Genomic DNA, 22558 nt, shown 5'->3' with positions numbered 1-22558 from the left:
GACCTAATCTACACAGTACCAAAGTATAACCATAAGGACATAACCGGGTCTGGGTGTAAAACCAAAAAAGGGCATATGCATAAAAAGACTAGAAAGGTGGACTGACAATAACTAAAGACTGTGTATATACAGGAATGCTCGTGAGCTAAATATACAGAATACTAAACAGTGTGTACATGTGGAAAACAGTAAAGTGAGTAACCGAAAAAGTCAAAAGTGAGAGCAGGAGTAAATAATATCAAAGGTGCGCACACTTCTGTCTGAACAGGTCCTTGGATAATAATTACATACAGAGAAAAGAAACCATTGACCAAAACAACAAGAAACCGAGTTGAGAGAATCAGTGTCAGGCAGAGCAAGAAAGCTGTGTTTCTTCAGGGAAATAACAGGGGAAAGGATCAGGCAGAGAGAGACTCTGGCTGGGGGTTTAAATAGACCGGGACAGAGGTGACAATCAGAACTAATGACGTGTGTGAAGTTGCCGGCATTCACAATGGTACCACTTCCTGTCTTCACTTCCTGTCTTCCTGTCTTCACTTGTCTTCACTTCCTGTCCAAGACAGGAAGTGAAGACAAGAGCAAATGAAGTCCAGGGCCAGGGATCATGACAGCTCGCTGCTAAGGGTCTCATGTTAACTCCCCTGTGTGGGTGTGCGCTGTTCACAATAAGCAATGTGTTAATACTCGCTCAAGCTCCGCTCTCGTTATTGCTGTTACTTTCTGACACAGTAGTTGGTGCTGTGAATGAGTCTAAAGCAGCATGTGCTTGTGCGAGTCCTCTATGCTGTTATGTTTTTTTGTTTTTTTTATGTTTTTGGTCAGGTAACACCTGAGCTCTCCTATTATCATTGTACAGTAACAGGAGGCGGAAAAGGAAGTGGTTTGATCAGTGTTTGCTCCGACCAGTGAGCCAATCATCAAAGCATCCACATGCTAGAGCTATGCAGAGTTTTAAAAAATGACAAGGAGCCCATGTGGGGACCTCATGCTGGATAACGTAATTGCGCAGCACACCTTCCACCGTGACCATGAATCCACCTTTACTATTAATCTGTGGCCCACTTAGCTTATTGTTGCATTAAGACTCATAGCAGGAGATACAACAAGCTTGGTTCTGTACAAGTGCAAAAATGTATCAGCCAGGATTTCTAAAGCTAATCAACACGATAGCCAAGCTTTTCTCTCCTGTTTCTGGGGACAACTGTCCAGAGGGTGTTGTACTACGTGGTGGACTATAAACCATAATACATAAAAGATTAGCTAAAACTTGTTAGTTTAAGTTGACATGGAGAGGGTCAGGGTTAGACAATAAATCCAGGTGGCCAGAGTTGGAGAAGGCCCTTTGGTCTAGGTGATAAGACCTGGAAACCTATAGTCTATAGTCAGCCTATAATTCCAGAGGTTAAAAGGCGACCACGTGTTGGCATTCTTTGATCTTTGTCTGCAGCCAGATCCTTCGCACGATTACGAGTTAGAATAAGGACAGAGAGTGTCACCTGGACCACGCTTCATATTTAGTATACAGACAAAAGAGTGATATCAATCTTTCCATTTGATTCTCAGCGAAACATAAGATGGCTGAATGCATTTCCCAGAAATATTCCTCTTAGTTACTGATTTATGCCCATTTGCCTGGAGGTAGTTTAAGTCCTACCCACTCTATTTCATTTATTTTTTCAGCTTTGAATTTAGGAGTAGATTTCATCAACTTAAGATGTAATGCACTATCAGCTATGTTCCTTCATCAATGTATGAAGGAGGTGCAGACTTTTGCACCAATAAAAATGTCACTATTTTAATATTCTTTTTATACCCTGCTTCAAAAATGTATGTTACGGTTGATAATGAAAGAACATTTGTACTAGCTGAATTAGTAGCTGCACTATTACCTTGGTATAACCCTTACATTTAAAGGGCTATGTAAGGGGATGCAAAGCTAACATTATACCTAAAAAAATAATAATAATAACAATGCACATTCAGCTGCTACAAATGTATCTTTAGGAGTAATAAAAATGGTCAAGTGTCAATTGTTTTATTAAAATAATGAAAATTATATTTATGCAAGGTTTGAACCTCTCTTCATAAATTAATTAAATTAACTAATTTCTGATGAAAATCATTTGTACTAGCTGAACGTTTTTGTTAGAATAACAACCTACTAAAGTAATAACACAAATTATTGGTTAAAAAATGGCAATTAACATGTGTCCTGTGCTCCTAGTTGTTTCGCCAAGCCATCCACACTGACCTCCTATCTTTGCTGACTTAATTGTTCTTTATAGAACATCGCCAATGGACGCTGTTGCTCCTGTCACAATAACTGCTAATTAACATGTACCGACAACATACTGTACACCTTCTGGCCTACTGACACTTGGGGTTTTCCCCTAGTGAAGCACAATTATGGCTGTGAAAACAACTGCTAACGCCTATTTAATGTGGTGATAAGTTTTGGATTGGCTGGTTTTCAAATTGGGAGCAGCATAATGTTGGCATTGTTAGGACTGCCACTTCACAACTAGAAGGTCCCTGGTTCGAATCCCCTGCGTGCTTCAGCTTTTCTGTGTGGACTTTGCATGTTCCCTCCGAGCTTCCGTGGGTGTCCTCCCACCAGTCCTAATACTTGCATGTTAGGTTAGTGATGCTAAACTACCCAGGTGTGAATAGTGAAGAAATGTGCTGCAATAGCCACAACACAGGAAAGGCTCCGGGAGCAACTAAATATACATTTACAAATCTAAATGTCCATCACTTTGTTTCCCCTAGAAAACATTGCTATCATAGTTGTCTACAAAGGTTCCTAGAGACACTGAAAAGTGATGGACTAGATTTGTAAATGTAGTTTTAGTTGCTCCCGGAGTCATTTATGTTGTGTTGTGGCTTTTGTGGCTTAATGCATCACCTGTGTTCCCAAATTGAAGTTGTTTTTTTTTTTTTAAATTTGCTTGTGTTTTGTGTATTTGCATGTGATTTCTCAGATTGCAGTGCTTTGAACTCTCAGGGCCACTGTAGACTTGTGCTTCTAAAATGTATTCTCTTTTTACTGTTTAAATTGACTATAGATTCCAGAGAACCTATACCATTTGGTGCACAGTAATGGATGCCTGGTTGTACACCTGCCCACTGTGTCCATCCATAATCCCAGCAGAGGTAAACACACACTATTTTCCTGAGCAATGAGGAATATGTGGGTTTTGTAAACGAGAGCAAAAAAGCACGAGCCTCCTATCTGTCCGCCATTAACTAGCATAACATCAATGAATCTTTTGAGGATCGCTATCTTCAAAAGGCAATCCAGCTTCCTTCCCTCACACAAAACTGTAATTATTCTACATTTGCATGATAAGTGTGTCTCCCTGTGTATGCATTTATGTATGTATGTATGAAAGTGCTTAAATGCACATTAGCTGCAGTCAGGCATGATTTCTGGCCTTTTATCTCGGCGTGAAAGATGGGAAGAGGCCATTTTAATGTTGAGTCTGGATCGCTGTCTCTTTGCTCTTCATCTGAGTGTTCATCATTAGCCACCGTCAGCCAAAGTGCTTTGAAGTGGAGTCAGGGTCTCTCACAATGTGGACTACTTTTGACACATAGGCTGTGTGTTTTTGTGTGCCTGTTTGCATTTATGTATTTTCCCATCAGAGAGCCCTTTATCTTTTACACTTACATGTGAATTCTAGCAGCTGTGCTGCACTGAAAGGAGGCTTTTCATCATCTAACTTGCATGCACATTGGTGATGCTGCGTAAGACAGGAGTTTTTTTTTTTTTTTCAAGAAAGACATGTTTTTTTTCTCAAAACAGGAATGTTCTAATAACTCCCCATGCTTCACTGACTCTGGTGATTTGGTGGTGCAGAAATAGTAATGGGGGAAAGCAGGAGAAACACAGAGTAAATGAGCATGGTGAATGGGTGGGATGCTTCACCTTGTGAGATGTCATGTATATACAGTATGAACAACTAAACATATAGACATTCCTAAAGACATGCAAACGGAAACGGAAAAACATTTTTAGACAATCTCGGATGGTCTCATTACATTCTGAATAAATTTATGGGCACCGAAGCAAAACTGCATGCATAGTGTATGCGCACACAGCAGCCCGAACATCGCACACTTGAGTGGGTCTGAAAGCTCATCTTAGTGGGCAGTCAGGTGCACCATGGAGCAGATCCACATTTAGCTTATTAATTGTGAATTAAAGTACATTTAATTACAACCCCAATTCCAAAAAAGTTGGATGATGTGTAAAACGTAAATAAAAACAGAATGCAATGATTTGCAAATCTCATCAACCTATTTTATTTTATTCACAATAGAACATAAAAAACATATCAGATGAAATTTTTAACAACATTAGCTCATTTTAAATTTGATGGCAGCAACACTTTTCAAGTTGGAGATGTTGGAAGAGGGCGATGTTTACTATTGTGTAGCATCCCCTCTTCTTTTAACAACTGTCTGTTAATGTCTTGGAAGTGACAAGGAGGAGAAGAATGTTGTCCCATTCTTGTATGATGCAGTATTGTAGCTGCTCAACAGTTCTGGGCCTTTGTTATCAGATTTTTAATTTTATGATGTGCCAAATGATCCTTTGGTCTGGACTGCAGGCAGGCCTGTTCAGCACCCAGATTCTTCTCCTGCGAAGCCATGCTGTTGTGATGGATGCAGTATGTTGTTTAGCATTGTCTTGCTGAAATATGCAAGGCGTTCCCTGATAGAGACTTTGTGGGATGGGAGTATTTTTATTTATTTATTTTTTTGTCCCGTGAGTTCAGGGTCGCCACAGCGGATCATTGTCCGCATGTTGATTTGGCACAGTTTTTACACCGGATGCCCTTCCTGATGCAACCCTCCCCAATTTCTACCAGGCTTGGACCGGCACTGCACAGCTGGGGATGGGAATGGGCTGTTGGGGGTTCAGTGTTTTGCCCAAGGACACTTCGACATATAGTCAGGGCCGGGGATCGAACCACTCACCCTGTGGTCCGTGGACAACTGCCTTTACCAACTAAATGAAGCTGCCCATGCCATAGGCACTAATGCAGACCTACATTGTCAGAGATGGAGTTTTTTGAACTGTCCGCTGATAACAAGCTGGGCATCATTTCTGGATCATGTTCACATGTGGCTTCTTCTTTGCATGATATTCAACTTATATTCTCCACAACTTAAAAACTCCTTTTAACGGAAGAAACCTCCAGCAGAACCAGGCTCAGGGTGGGCGGCCATCTGCCTTGACCAGTCGGGGTGAGTGGAAAGTGAATAAAGGAAAGAAAAGAGCAACAAAAAGCAACAACAAAACATTGGGCAGGTTGGTAGGACCAGTAGCTGCACGCTGGAAGACACACAGCTTCAAAGCCAGCCTGCAGAGAGAGACAGAAAGAGGGGGATAGAGAAGGACAAAGACAGTGAAAGGAGCCCGAGTTTGGTTACTGATACAGCTTTAATTTACATTTGTTGATTGCACAGTGAACTGTGTTCACAAACACTGATTTCTGGAAGAGTTCCTGAGCACATGAGGTGATGTCCAGTAGAGAATCATACCTGTTTTTAATGCAGAGTCGCCTGAGACCCCAAAGATCAGGCACATCCAGTTTTGACCTTCGTCTTTGTCCCTTGTACACTGAATTTTTTGATATTATATACTGTAGATGGTTGGAGTTTTTAGACACAGTTTGTCACAGATTGGTGAACCTCTGCCCATCTTTACATTCGAGATACTCCTTTAAAAACCATTCATGTTGCTGACCTGTTGCAAATTACCTAATTAATTGTCAAATGCCCCTCCATTTGTTTTTTAATTGCGTCAATTACTTTTCCAGCCCCTGTTCCAACTTTTCTTGAGATGTGTTGTTCCCATGAAATTCAAAATGAGCTAATATTTTTCATGAAATGGTGAAATATCTCAGTTTCAACATCTGATATGTTTTTCATGTTCTATTATGAAAAAATATGGGTTGATATGATTTGCAAACCATAGTATTCTGTTTTTATTTATGTTTTACACATCTTCCCAACTTTTTGGGAATTGAGGTTGTAGTTTTAGTCCACATCATGCTTTCATACTTACACATCTTATTCTTTCCTGTCTGCTACCTTAAATATAGACACAACACACACCATAGGACTCCTTTATGTCCTCCGTTGGGTGCTTTAAATCAAAGACATGGCAATAAAACTACACATGAAAGAACTTATTTGGCCATCTTCAGCAGGATGCTGAGGCCCTCTGGGTGCAGCAATAAAAACTTTGAAGCGAGTGCCGTCGTGTTCCTGTAGTTTTTATTGCTCCAGGTTCCCTGTCAGGGCTCCTCCTCCTTTCCAAGATGAAGTGATTAATCTGTGGACGAGTTAACGAGTTAAAAAATGTGCAACATCATTGATATCAATGTGTGAAAACATGGCAAGCAGTTAAATCATTGCAGAGAAATGTGCTATCAGCATCCTAACAAATGAACGACAGTTGTTTTTAGAATACCAAGATTTGCAGATATTTGGGTTGGTTGTTAATTTAGTTTTGGACTACAATGTCAAAAAAATCATATAGAATTTCTCTCTATCATGAGTCTTCTTAGCTCCAATGTTGAAGCAGCTGGAAGAGTAAGGTGTGTTATTATTAAACAGAAAAGTAGATTTACCATAAATGTCAGCTACCAAGACATTGTAAAAATGTTGCATGCTTAAGGTGTAATTTATTTGTTTTTCCAAATCATGCAGAACTGGCAATAAATCACCCTATATACCCTTGCTTGCTTGCCAAAACCCAACTTCCTTTGGAGTGATCCAATCAATTTTTGTTGTTACCACACCCTTCCCACACATTCCATGGAAAAGTTCCATTAAAGAATCTAAACAGCAGAACATGCCCCTATTTTTCCTTGCCGCATCCCTCTCTGTTTGTTGATGGAATTACCTGGGTTAGTCACATTGTTTCCCCACCTGTTTACAGAGTTTACAGAGACATATATAGGACTGTATATAACCACATGAGTGCATCCATGAAGGGGCAGCATATAAAATGTGAGGAAAGCTTTGCTGAATATGACAAAATGTGTAATGATTTTGGAACGTGCACTTTATCTTTAGAGGTCAAGCTCTAAAAAAAGCTGTATCAAAAAAAAGTCTGCACAAAACATCTATTCAGTGCCACAGTCACTTTTATGCAAAGCAACTTACAATAGAGCAAATCAGGAGCAAATTGTGGTTTGGTAACTTGCCCGAGGACACAGCATATAACCAGGAGGAACAGGGAGCTGAACCACTAACCCTGTAGTTTGTGGATGAATGTTCTACCAATTAAGCTACAGCTGCCTCATGTGGAGTGCCAATGCAGGAAGTAATGTGTCCTCTGTGTACCAAACTGAAAACAAATTTTTTTTTCATTCCGCATTTTAGTTACCTAACTGCACTTATCATCACCTTGTCTCCCTACTGTTTACCCATCTTATTTGCTGTATGTTGTTAAAAGTTAATGCTGATTCCTTAGTAAATTATTCACAGATACAGTCTGGACATCTTGTATAGGGGCTCAGAAGCTGATACTGTATATAAGTCAGCATGTCAGCTCAGTTGTCAGCAGTAAGGAGCAAGAAAAATGTGAGGGTGAGTGAAGGTGACAACATGGAGGCTAAAACATTTCTTGAATAGTAAAGATACCCAAAGTCAAAATTAGCCTGCCCAACCCATATCCACCATCACCACTGAATCCAGAACGACTGACAGCCTTAATAACTGTCCTAATAACAGGAGAGCTGATTAATAAAGCATACCATAAATGATTACCTCCATCATTAATCCATGCCATGGTTATTTAAAGCTGCGCATATTAACTATTTGGACGGAGGTTTCACGTGTTAATGGCCAGACTCAGTGACACAGTGAGAGGTAGAAGTGCATTAGAGGAACATATCATTTGATTAATGCCATTTGCAGGAATAGAAAGAAATTATGCAGGAAGAATACTGTTGTTCACCTTAGTGAACGAGAGAGAGAGAGAGGGAGCAGAAAAACGAGCAAGTTCAGCTGAGATATGAAATATTTGCATTAGAACATGTGTAATCCCCTTGCAGCAGATTTTAGATGAAGCCCAAACTCTCATTAGCTGTATTTGGACCAGAATGCATTGGTTCCACTGATTCATCTGGGAAATCCATCTAGATATTGCGTACCTCCTCCTTATGGCTGTGCTCGAGGCTCAGCCTGTTAGAGTGTGCATGATGACAGAGCTGATTCAGATTTAATAAATAATAGGATGTTACTAGAGGTATCACCTGATGAATATTACATTTCTATTCCTGCTGCCTGCCTGCCCGCTTGTATTCCTGTCTGCCCGTCTGTTTGTCTAAGAGACTACCTGGCCTAATGCCAGCTTTTTATGGCATCCAGTGGAAATATCCAGTTCAGCTACATGTCGACAGCTGGCGAGGTTGGAGGCACTCTGCATTCGAAAACACCCACAGTGTCAGGCAGCAAATGTGAGACAATTACTTCTAGTCTGTGGCACTGAAACTTGTTCCAAAAAATGCACTGTCCCGCCCATCTGACACGCACCATGGGTAGATTTTGTGCCAGCTGGAGAGGAGGGAGTTGAAAGGGGGGGAGGGGGGCAGTTTTGAAGACAGAGAATAAATTATCACCTTCACCAGATTATTACTGGAGAAGGTGTTTGAGAGTGTGGCACAGTGTTCTGAGGAGCATGTGTGGGCTTGCACCTTTATATTTCTCTCTGACTCACAATCGGGAGGGCTCTGGAAGCGTGATATATTGTCTTAGTTGACAAAGCTAATCATAGATATCAGTAAGAGGCACTATTTATACACACAAGAAAGTTTATTTGTACATATTACACCTGCTGATGCTTACTCTAACAAAGCAAATGTGGAAAATCCGATCTATGACATCACTTGTTTACCACATTAGTCAAAAATAATTTTCAAAATACATTTTTTAAATGAGATGATCTTGAGTATGTAAGTCACCATCTGTCAAATACTTTTTCGCCATAACAAGCTGTTTTTGCAGCACACCCTGAGAGTATATCTGTGAGACATATCATAAAGAAATCATGGATATCAGTAAAGGACTAAGTAAATGTACATCAGAAAATGAAGTTCATTTGTGCTCCTGCTGATGTTAACTTTTAACATAACAAGATGTAGCTACTAGTTTAGATAAAGATAAAAACCCTATAAATATTTTTGAAAAATACATGTTTTTCAAACATTCAGAAGCACTGGAATTTGACAAAGCATGATCTATATAAAAACTTGCAAAGATCCACAGTTATGAAATCAATAAAATAACTTAAAACTATCTTGAAAATGCTTCTTGGTACATACTAATTTTAAACTTTATACATGTTTTTTTAGGTGTGTTAATACAACAGTATTGATCTTTGTTAGAATGTCATAGATGAATAAATATATATAGTACTTGGCACTTTATTGACCACACAATAAAAAAAACTGCTGCATTTATATCAATAGGGGTACACCTTAGACTTTAGAACAGTTTCAACAAAAACTTAACAATATCACTCTTATGAAGTCATCACTTACTGCAGATTTGTAGCAGTTTTGTGTTATTATTTTGGCTTAGTGTCTCAGTGTCAAAACTCTTCAAGCAAAGAGCTGCACAATCTGCATATTTAAACAAAAAGCAAAATCATTTCCTTCAGTAGAAAGTGCAGTAAAATAAACCCAGCAGGTTACTCTAAGTCTGTACCTATACCTATGATTGGGTGTACACACAGCTCAACGGAACATGCACTTGCGATCATTTTTGTTACTTTCTACATCTGTGAGCAGCATCACAACATAATCACAATTTTGTTAGACAAGAATGTCAGTTGCAGAAAAGGGAGTAAATTAATCATAAATATAATATGTTTACTTTTTTTTACAATCCACATCTTGCCATCTATTTGGGTGTCTGTTATGGTTGTATCACTCGTGTTTTAGTGTTTTATTTATGTTTATTTAGAACAGAAACAGTCCTTTGCACCGGATGACTCCACTGTTTCATCACACATTTCTGCCTGTCTCTCTGACATCGCTGCTTGGATGAGAGAGAGACTTCTTAAGCTCAATCTCTCCAATGTTGAAGTTCTTGTCTTTTCAAATAGACCTTCAACACAACATCAACATCAACACTGGATCTGCAATTATTGTTCCTACTAAGTCGGCCAGAAATCTGGGGGGTCACCATCAACGACCAACTGAGCTTTATGGACCACATCTCCTCAGTCTCTAGAGCATACAGATTTGCCCTCTACAACATCAGAAAGATCAGACCCTACCTCATGGAATATACAACCCAACTCATTGTACAGGTGCTGGTCATATCTCATCTTGATTACTGCAATGGCCTGTTAATGGGGTTACCGGTATGCACAATCACAACCTTGCAGATAATCCAAAGTGCGGCAGCGCGCCTAATTTTTAATCAGCCAAAAAGGACTCATGTCACTCCCTCGTTCAGACACCAAGCAAGACTCTTCAGCTCAGTGATCCCATGATGGTAGAATTGAGCTACCAAACTGCACTCTTAACAACTCCACCTCAAATATATAAAAAGAACGTATTCTCTTTCTTGCACTTGCATCTCATGAAACAGAAACACGTGTTCTGATAGGATTTTGCTTTGAACTTTTCTCCTTGATTTTTTGCCTGCCTTGTACCTCACTTTTAATCGCTTTGAATAAAAGCGTCTGCTAAATGACTAAATGTAAATGTTTGAATTTGTTTGCTCTGAGAAATTGCCAACATTAGGAGTATAGCAGTCTGCTTTCAAATTGAAACAGTCAGTTAACAAAATCAGTTATTTTGGAAGTGAAGTTCTGATATACAGATGTTCAGAACAATGTTGCCTATATTTAGAGCTCCTCTCCTGTTCTCCATCTCCTGTTTTTATTGTGTGAGTGCCAATCTAGTGTCTTTGTATGTGCTCCTGATGGTGCCAGCATGTGTCAACATTGCACCAGCCTGTGTGTGTGAATGGGAGAAGTGTTGTTGTTGAAAAGGTACAGGCAGAGAAAAGAAAGAGTGAGGGACCTCCTCAACCAATCAGGAAGCAGATTATCACACTGGATGGGCTGCAGGGGGTGAGTTGGAGCTGTTACTACATGGATTTTTTTTTTTGGCTAGCAACGCAGCAACCAATCACAATCCATAAACAGACCAAAACAACTTTATACACCAATGACCCTGTCTGGGTGTGTGTTTGTGTGTGTGCGGAAGGAGGGTGAAAAGTAATACCAGGCAAAAACTGCCAGCTCCAGGGATTTTTGGCAGCTGCCCAAATTGTGTTGGGGTGTGTGTGTGTGTGTATCTGTTTAAGTCAGTCTAGAAAGGAGATGAGCAGAGTGCGCACACGCTTCTCTTTTAATTTGACATGGATCACCGTTTTGGCATGCACTTGCTGCCTCTCCAAGTTTGAGGGAGCGAAAGTAAGTGTGTGTGTGCACGTATGTCTCTGTGAATGTGCATATGCACATATGGGCTTTAGTAGTGTGTGCATCTTTGTGTGTGTCAGTGTGTTTGTGTTTGGGTGAGTGACAGCTCTGACCTTTTCAATATGCCTGTTAAACCTGAACTCTTGTCCCAGTGCAGACATGCTTGTGTCAACTCCAGCTCTCCTACATGAAGGTCAAATTCTCTCCTGTTGGAGTATTGGCTTCCGCACACACACACACACACACACACACACACACACACACACACACACACACACACACACAGCCTCACAAGCACTTACATACAAATTGTTTCCTGTCATGTTGTTCCCGTCTCCTCTATAAATAATGTGCTCTCTGCCCCCACTAACATGTCCAGGCAATTACCACATCATACTGATGCATCTACTGTGCTCCCCACCAGGCAATCATTGTAAATTTAGTCATTCTGTCTCTCTTCTTTTTTCTTCCTTTTGCTTTTGGTGGCAGCAGGTTTCTGCCCTTGTTACCATGGTCACCATCATAGCTGCTCAGGGGTGAATCTAGGATTTTTTTCATTCAGGGGCCACAAAGGTGCCAAGTATAGGCCCAACATTCGTTCCTTGATTGCAGCTGATGCTACTGTCCATCTCTGAGCCAGAGCTCACATCACTCAATGCATTTTATATTTTTTCCTTATAGCTTTTTAAATTCAATGGATAATTACTATTAAGTACACTATTGATAACAACAGCACTGGACAAAAAATTAGTAGAAGCTTACAGTGCATCCAGAAGGTATCCAAGTGTCCAAAATGGATCAAATTCATTATTTTCCTCAAAATTCTACAAACAACACCCCATAATCACAATGTGAAAGAAGTTTGTTTGAAATCTTTGCAAATGTATTAAAAATAAAAAACATAAAAGTCACATGTACATAAGTCTTCATAGCCTTTGCCATGACACCCAAAATTGATCCCTGGTCCATCCTGTTTCCAATTCTCACCTTTGAGATGTTTCTACAACTTGATTGGAGTCCACCTGTGGGAAATCCAGTTGATTGCATATGATTTGGAAAAGCATACACCTGTCTATATAAGGTTCCACAGTTAAGAGTGCACGTGAGAGCACAAACCAAGCCACGAAGTTCAAGGAATTTTCTGTAGACCTGTGAGACAGGATTGTATTAAGGCACAGATCTGAGGAAGAGTACACAAACATTTCTGCAGCTTTGAGCTAATGAGCACAGTGGCCTCCATCATCAGTAAATGGAAGAATTTTAAAACCACTAGGACGCTTCCTAGAGTGGGCCGGCTGGCCAAACTGAGCAATTGAGGGAGAAAGGCCTTAGTCAGGGAGGGGATCAATAACTCGATGGTCACCCTGAAAGAGCTCCAGCATTTTTCTGTGGGGAGAGGAGAACCATCCAGAAGAACAACCATCTCTGCAGCACTTCACCAATCAGGCCTGTATGGTAGATGTGGCAAGATGGAAACCACTCTTTAAAAGGCACAGCCCACCTGAAGGACTTTCAGACAATCAAAATTCTCTTGTCTGATAAAACAAAGATTGAACTCTTTGGTCTAAATGCCAAGTGTCATGTTAGGAGGAGCCCAGGCACACCGCTCACCACCTGGCCAATACCATCCCTACAGTAAAGCATGGTGGTGGCAGCATCATGCTATGGGGATGTTTTTCAGCAGCAGTAACTGGGACACTAGTCAGGATTGAAGGAAAGATGGATGCAGGAATGACACTCTTCATGAAAACCTGTTCCAGAGCGCCCTGGACCTCAGACTGGGGTGACTGTTCATCTTTCAACAGGACAATGACCCTAAGCACACAACCAAGAAAATAAAGGAGTGGCTATGGAACAATGTCCTTAAGTGGCCCAGCCAGAGCCCAGACTTGAACCCGATTGAACATGTCTGGAGAGATCTGAAAATGGATGGGCACTGAAGCTCATCCAACCTGATGGAGCTTGAGAGAAAGAAGAATGAGAGAAACTGCCCAAAAATAGTTGTGCCAAGCTTGTGGCATCATACTCTAAAAGACTTGAGGCTGTAATTGGTGCTAAAGGTGCTTCAACAAAGTATCAAGCAAGAGCAGTGACTACATACTTTATGTGCATGTGATTCCATGTGAAAGATTTCAAACACACTTTATTCACATTATCATTATCAGGCATTGTTTTTAGAATTTTTAAGAAAATAATGAATTTAATCCATTTTGAAATAAGGCGCTGACAAACAAAATGTGGAAAAAGTTAAGGGAATAGCGTGTGTGAATACTTTGTGGGTGCACTGTAGCTAGAGGCAGAAAGGCTACTGCAATATTATGTGACTACATCCAACCAATAACTGTAAACTGGGAGTTTTATTGTATTATTTTTTTTCCTGTAATAACATTACGAAAGTAATACAAATGTGAAATTAATAAAATATGGGACAAAAGAATAGTAATGTTCAATCCCAAAAATATATACTCAGCTTTGAAATAATAATAATAATAATAATAATAATAATAATACACATAAAATGGAAAGAAATAAAACAAAAATGTAGTAATATGAAATAAAAAAAGCATTGATGTCCAAATAGTTTCCTTTTCTCATTAGTTCTTCCACATGGAACATTAAAGCATCTTTTCTACTGATTAACATGCATTTGTAATCTGACCTCTTGTAATCAACATAAAAACAGTATTTAAACAGAAATGTCACTTTTTTATTAATTAGCATTTATGATACTTTGTGAAATTTCAGCCCTTCCAGCAGAGGTTAAAGAAAGGTGGTGGTGGGTTTTCTTATTTGAGCCAAGTAAGAGGGCTCCTGACTTCAGAGTCAGAAACTACCATTTGTGCATGTTGTGCTGACATCTGATGAGGTTGAAGATGACATATTAGTCGTGTTAACAACACGTGCATCTACAGAAAATGGCACTCTGATGTAGCTTGCAGTGATTTGGAGCATTGTCCACATTGTCAGAAATGAATGCTACATTTATGCTGATGCGATCCTGTATATTGCAGCAGCTCAAATCAAAATGATGAAGAGTGGAAAGTTTTAGACCTCACTGGGCCTGTTCAGAACTACCTGCATCTCCATTCTCACTATTTATACGTTATTGTTGCCATTTTCTCTGCTTTGATCTCAAAGGAACCTCTTTGAATCTCTTTTGTTTATGTTGTGGAAAAGCTCATGAGCAAAAAATGTGATTAAGTCTGTGCTTTTCTGTGCCAAACACTATGAGGCTGCGACTCCCATGAGCTCTACCTGCACACAGTATTTGCTCATTGGACGGTTGTGAAGCCTATTGCCTTGCGATTCTGGGGACACATAGAAAATGCTAAATTGTGCTGTTGACTTATGGTATGATTATCTTATGGCTAATGCTGTTTAAAAAGTGATAGTGAGTCAACTAATCAAACAGGTGATTTTACATGTATCTGTACCTTAAACTTAGGATGGTAGTGGATGGTCAGGTTCTTGTTGTAACTAGACTGTAACTGGATAATTTCCCTTTTTTATGTGGGGTTTACATTAAATAAACACTAGTTTAGCATCTGCGACTTATTCAAACTGCAGGTCTGCAGATGAGATACATTCAAAGACACTACAAAGTCTGTCTCTTCTGTGTTTCTTCAGGAAGTAGCTCTGATTGTGTACCCCAGTCTGGCCTAGGGAGGGGCATATCGATTCTCTGGTATTGATACCCGCTGGAGGATGATTTTAAGTCGATATGTTTTTAAATATCATGATACCACTGTGCTTATACAAAACATGCAATTCGTTTTCACTTGAGTTTTAGGCATTAAATTTAGGCATTGATTGATTGATTTATTGATTGATTTATTGATTGGACATGATTTGGAAAAGCATACACCTGTCTATAAAAGGTCCCACAGTTAACAACAAATTTCAACTTGTGTGTGAAAACCAGGCATTTTTTAGATGCTCTTCTGTGTCACATGATTATGGCAGCCTATCAGATGTCAGCGCTGAAGGCTCACTGCGTGGCGTCAGTCGAGAACTGCCTCAATCTTCACTCCGCTGCTCAGAGTGAGCTCATAGTCAGCCGTGCTGTGGCAGCATGGATGGCCGAGAGAGAAAGAGAAGCAAAGTGTTATGCTGTTTTTCACCATGGCCAAAGGTAATGCCATGTGCTTCATCTGCAATAAAGTGGTGCCACATAGCAGCAAGCCGTCCAAATTCTCCTTCAGATTAATAAAAACGAGTGAAATTATGATTTTGCATTTTGTTCTTGATGATGATATATATATGATATATGATGATGCTGGTGTTGTTGGTAATATTTAATTTTAAGAAATTGTATTAATTTTGTATTAATTTGTAATCTAAATATTCAATTACAATTTAAACAATCTAAAATATGTAAACCTATGTTTGTCTTATTTTTATTTAATTTACACATTAATCTAATTTTATTATAGTTTTATAAGCATTTCCTTCATGTATTTATGTTCAGGAGTTTTATTATAGTTCATATTGACCTTGCAATAAAGTTATTGATGAACACTGTGCAATCAAGTACCATAAACTAATGGTATTGCCCATCCCTAGTCTGACCACTCCAATACTGCCTAACACAGGCACACAGTCTTTTTATATAATTTGTTATGAGTAAGAAAAATATAAAATATCACCAACCCCACTGATATATTGCTAAGTAAATCAGAGCTGTGCACCAGAATGATGGATACATTGTATATGCGTTTGTGCACATGTGTGTGGCCTTTAAACATGCTTATAGGCATGTGCTTACATGTACTTGTTTACATCCATTTATGCTTATAGGTTATTGTGCTTGTTTGCAGCTGTGTTTAAGCATCTCCCTTGTGCGATCATCACACAAGGGAGATGCTTAGAGTCCATTTGTCTGCAAACTCACTGACCATTAGCTGGCTACCATACATAATGTATAGCGGTGACCTTTCTGCACACTGCACCCTTAGGCGTATAAGCTATTGTTTGGTGTTGTATTGATTTTTACTCCTGTCATAGATGGAGACGGTGATATGAGGGAAGTGAGACTGAGTGCTGCTGTGTCGGCTGAAAGGAGAGAAAAGGAAAAAAGCAATGGTGTGTAAAGAATTGAAAAGGCTCAGCGTGGAGAAGTGCATAGATAGTGGCTCATACCTGTAGCCCCCTTTTCAGCGGAGTGACTGCTTTAGAGGCCAGCCCCCGAATGAAAGACAGGGTCATGTTCAATAGTCTTGAATGTTATGCACCATATAAGTGCCACCTCTACATAGCCCATTAAACAGAAAATGCATGTGAGGCCCCATGGTAAACAATTTAAGTAGCATCCTTGAATGGTTCTCAACATTCTTCAGGCTGAGCTTGGTGGAAAAAAGGCAGACGCTGGGTGTAAGGTGGAGGTCATCAGGGTCTCCATCTGCGCTTCTTCCCTATAATCTGCCAGAATGTTTTTATTTTCCCTGTGCTTTAGCTGACAGCTAAAGTAGAGATACACGGAGGAGGAAATGGGCTGAGAAAAATGTTTTGTTTTCTCCTACAGTGATGGATCTTTAGGCTGCCTGGCAGACGAAGGAGTTGGGAGGGAAGAGGAAGAGGCTGATTTGAATTCAACATCACTTTGTTTGTCACCCAGAAGGCCGGGACTTGATCTGTGGGAGGACTGGAACAACAATCAGGCCTGTTGCTCTGACACTCGCCCACATTGCTAAAAATACTACACTGATTAGTCAGTAAGCAGAGAGTGGGAAACAATATGACAATCTTACATCATCAGTAGTTACGTCATGTTCTGCCTTCACAGGGTGCTGTCATAATAATCATAATATTATATAATGGCAGCCTGTGGAGAAGCATAGTTTCCAAGATGGATTTTTATTTTTGTATTTCTTCTTCTTTTCCTTTCGGCTGTTCCCTTTCAGGGGTCGCCACAGCGAATCATGTGCCTCCATGTAACTCTATCCTCTGCATCCTCTTCACTCACACCAACTACTTCAACTACGTCTCCCTCACTACATTCATAAATCTCCTCTTTGGTCTTCTTCTAGACCTCCTGTCTGGCAGCTCCAACGTCAGCATCCTTCTACCGATATATTCACAGTTTCTCTTCTGAACATGTTCAAACCACCTCAATCTAGCCTCTCTGACTTTATCTCCGAAACATCTAACATGAGCTGTCCCTCTGCTGCCATGTAATTAAGCTATTTGAGGTATGTCCGCTGACGTTTAATTTGCTTCAGTATGTTTTGTCCAAATAATTTAGTATGTATTTCCACGGAGAGAACCATTCTGTTGATTGCTATCAAAAACATCTCTCACTCACTAAAAGCACCCTTGCATTATTCCCTCAAGTACATTATTAAGAAAGTTACCTCCTTTATATAAATCAAGAACGCATATGTACGGCCTCTCCTCAGTAAGAATCTGTAGATAAATGACCAATTGCAATAGCAATAGCAATTGCAATGTGGGTAATGTAGGCTGCACGGTTTGACAAGACAAAAGAAGCGGAATAAAAGACACTTTCTGATCATTGTGTGTTCAACAATGTGTGTGATGCTAAACTGATAGAGCACTGCTTTAAAAACTATGTCCTTGAATCTAATAATAATGCTTTTGACAGGATGGCTTATTTATACAGCATGTATTAATGTTAGCATTCATTGGAATTATGTTTCCTGCCATATTATTATGTGATGAATCCAATGAGCTCTGTTTTGGTCTCAACTCTTGAGCAAGAGTGTGAGAGGCTAAATTCTCCCACTTTTTTCCTCCAGCTACCTCAAACTTTGGTCTGTTTGCTGTTGGTGAACAGGGATTTTGAAGAAGGTGTAATTGCTCCACTAAGCTGTTTCCAAGCCTATCAGGTATTAGTAATTATGAAATTAAAATAAATTGGATGCTGCAAAACATGCTAATAAACAGAAATAGTCTAAATTCTGGGACTCATTTGGAGAAGCCTTCATCAGCATCCCTCTTACTTGACTCAAAGTGTGCTTTTCTGTGACTCTGATTCAATAGGAGAACTTGACAGCAGGTCTTCTCTATAAGATAAATTTTGGGACATATTTCTATAAAAAGAATATTAGAAAAGGTTACATACTGCAGCTTTAAAGTAGCTAAAACAGACCACAGAAGACAGGAGAATTGTCCAGTCGGATGATAATTCAGTGTGGGTTTCTCACAACAAGCATGTACTTCCGTATAACATATAGTCATTTTTTTAGTTGTTCTTATGGAAATATTTAGTAGTGCAGCTTTAAGTACTATTTACAATCTGTAACTTTGCTTATGAGCTGAGACATTCTCATGGTTCTGAGTCTTAGCTTTTGGCATTGTTGGAATTACAGTATGAAAACCATCAACTGCAACCACACATAATTAACCTAGTAATGTTTGACTAATAATGTATTTGATAGCAAAGTGAAAATAATCTATGATTTTTTATTCAACCTCTTTGCCAAATGACATCTAATACGAAAAAGGACTGTGGAGTGCACAGACCGAACATTTTTTGAAAACTGTTGGAATATAGTTGTAGAAAGTGCAGTAGCTAGTCAGTGCACTGTGATATAGAAGGGGGATGTGTCACTGTAATACAGTGACTATTGCAGCACTAATCAGTTGATTAACAAAGGGGGAAAGAAAGGCAGAGGGAGAGTGTGCTGATGGCATCCTGCAGAGTTTTCTAATTCCTCCTGGAGATTGACACTTGAATGTGCTTTCATGCAGCAACCAACCACCTTTCAACCCCCAACACCAAAGAATTTCCCCCTTTCCTCTCCTCTCCATCTGTTTTCTCTCTGCTCGTGATCTGACACTGCATAAAATATCCATCCAGAACATTTAGTCTAATGGTGAGTTTTAAAATGTTTATTCGGTAAACATCATTTTCACACTTTGCTTGAATTGCATATGGATGCATCACAAGTAGACTTCAAACGCATTAAAAGCAATGACAAACTCGCCGTGTGCGTCTGAAAATTACATTTGAGTTAATGGTACATTGTTAATTATTCAGTTTGCCCCATAAAATATTCAAGTCTAATTTTTAGCACATTATGTTTATTAGATCATGAAGTGATTATTGTAATTACAAGGCAGTTTCAGCTTGGTTATAATGCACTTTATACCGTTTTAGAGATGAAATTTGCAGAGAAAACTGTCAGTAGCTTTTGAAAAGAGCAGCAGATCACTAGAGTATTCATTCAAAAAAGGCAAAGAGTTGATTCTTATTTGAATGAATTAGAACAATGTCATCCTGTTGTCAGGATTTCCATTTTAAAAAAGAAAACTTTCCTATCACAGGCATGTTCTACTTATCCCCCCATGTTTGTTTATTCCAACATCATCTTCCCTTGTAATATTTTTGATCACTCATGTTGTGTCCTTCTGCTATTGCCCTGGTTTGTTCTTATTCATTTTGTGTCTGTATTGAAGGTGTGTGGGGAGGGAGAGAGGAAGTGAGGGAGAGTCCTGGGGACAGGAGAGCTTCACAGCAGGCCTCCGTTCCATTTATCAGCATCAGGATTTCAATCACAGCGCGACGCCTTAAAAGCCAACTCAGGAACCTCTCTGCTCCCCCTGCGAACAAAAGCAGAAAGAACCCAACTTAAAAGCGAAAACATACCTTTCCTTTTCATGCTGAGTTCACCTTTTCACTGATAGGTACTTTTCTGCACACGACAACATGAGGCTATTTTGATTTCCAAAGAGATGCCAGATAAGAATAAATGAGAGGAACATTTTCTGAGTCTCCCTTTGCGGCCTTGAGTCTTTGCTATTTGTGTTAAAAGGCTTTTTTAGAAAACATTTATTAATTGTATTCGCTTTTTTCTTACATTTTATTTTTTTCTTCAGCCATCTCTAACTTACATGGTGCTGTGTGGTGTTTTATGACATGCTGAACCAAGGCTACAGTACTAAACACCTCTGTATGACATCTATTGAGCCACCTTAGAGAAGCAGTTTACTTCTGATATCCTTCAGCTCTGTGAAGGGTTGGCAAATAAAAACAGCCAAGGGTTTCTGCTGACCTTCTTTGATACATACGGTACATTACTATTGTGTGTGTGTGTGTGTGTGTGTGTGTTGTTATTATTGGGTCCCTTCCACATTTAGCCCTCCATATGGCTTATGTAGATAGCTTTCTTTGGGTCGTGCCTTGGCTCAGCTTTAATTAGTGGATTTGTTGCTAATAGATGGAGCTAATTAAAAGGGATTGGGGCTTCTGCGAGTTTGCCACTGTTCCTATCAGTGTGTGTGTGTGTGTGTGTGTGTGTGTGTGTGTGTGTGTGTGTGTGTGTGCAAGCTCATACATGTACAAGCTGACATGTTTCGGTCTACCCAACGATAAAGACAACGGATGCTGTCACCTTGGTTACGACATAAAATAGATTCCAGGGGTGGAATTAGCCTGAACCAATTAGACATAGACATGCTATTGAGATGGCAGGGTGTACAGAGATACACAGGCTTGTTTTCTGTCTTTCTTACACGCACACACACACACACACACACACACACACACATACACACACACGTGTTGGCAGTCAGACAGCATTTTGCCCCAGGCAGTGTGGATATGACCATCATAATCACATCATCCCCCAGATAACAATAACTCTGCTCAGGGATGCAAATAATCTGTGCGTCCACATATCTTATTATTGCAATCAATAATAACGAAGCACCCAAATACACATGAACACACACACACACACAATAACACCGCTGTCACCCTAATGAGAAAGTATAGCCTATTACCATGCTTCGTGTGTTGTTGTGTGTGTTTTAGCAGCTGTGTCCCCCTTCTTTAAAAGCAAGATCAAAAAAGAGCAAAGGGCTCACGGGGCATAAAAACTAATTTACTTTAAAAAAAGAGTAATTCTCCCGCCTGGGTTTCTGCCTTTTTTCTTCCAGCCGTCAAGTAGACATACTCTTCATCAAAAGCACAGTGATTGAGAAACAGGCCAAATGTGCAGGGAAAAAATGAACACATTCTCTGTTTTGATTTGGTGTGCATGGTTTTTCCCAAAAGCAAACCACTGACCCATACTCTTCACCCACAGCCTGGTCTGATGAAATAGCCACAGTATTACTGGTGACTTTGTGATAACACTGTGTTACTGATGTCAAACACACACAAACTCACACACAGTCACTTATTGACACTTTCTAGTGTGTCAGCCTACCCCACCAACTGCTGTGTGTGTGTGCGAGTGTGTGTGCATGTGTGCATGTGTATGCTGATAAGTGTTGATAAGTGAGTGTGTGTGGATGATTGCTGATTTGTGGTAGAGTGTCTATTGTTAATGAAATCCTTTGTGCTACTCTGATTGGCTCATCAATCAAACAGCAGTTCGCATATTACCCATAACCCTTTTCTGCTCTCTCCAGGTGGTGGATTACAATGTCACACCTACACATATGTACACACACATGCATAGAAGAGACCAAGTGTAGTTATATGCACACACATACACACAAATGTACACATTTACGAAAAACACACACACTATATATTAGAGATGGATGTGAACATACAAACACACAGTGGAACAACCAAGCATAGTCATATTCACACACGTGCACACATACACATTTATATGTACAAATGTAAAGCTCTCAATCTGAAAACACACTTTCAAAGATATCCACATTTTAGACAAAAGCATATGTGCACTTGCACAGATATGTAGACGTGTGTGTGTGTGTGTGTGTGTGTGTGTGTGTGTGTGTGTGTGTGAGTGAGAGAGAGAGAAGGCCAGCTCCTTCTCTCTCTCTCACACACACACACACACACACACACACACACACACACACACACACACACACATACACATGCATAAACACAAACACATATTTGCACTAACACACACTGTACATAAACACCCCACAGCCTCGCAAAAAGCTCAACGTCAGTATTTTCCTCAGTGTCTTTGTCATCTTGATATTCATCCACAGGATGGTGTAGACAATGAGACAGTGTGCGTCATGTGCATTAATTTCTGCTTGATTCAAAGTGTCGTGGCTAAAGAGGGCAAAAGGAGGGGTGATGGAGGGGGACTGGGAGGAGGAGGATGTAGAGGTAGCTAGACAGGGGAAATCAGTCGAGGGCTG

Source organism: Channa argus, chromosome 1, assembly GCF_033026475.1.
Source record: "Channa argus isolate prfri chromosome 1, Channa argus male v1.0, whole genome shotgun sequence".
Classification (NCBI taxonomy): Eukaryota; Metazoa; Chordata; class Actinopteri; order Anabantiformes; family Channidae; genus Channa; species Channa argus.
This window is presented reverse-complemented; position numbering follows the sequence as displayed.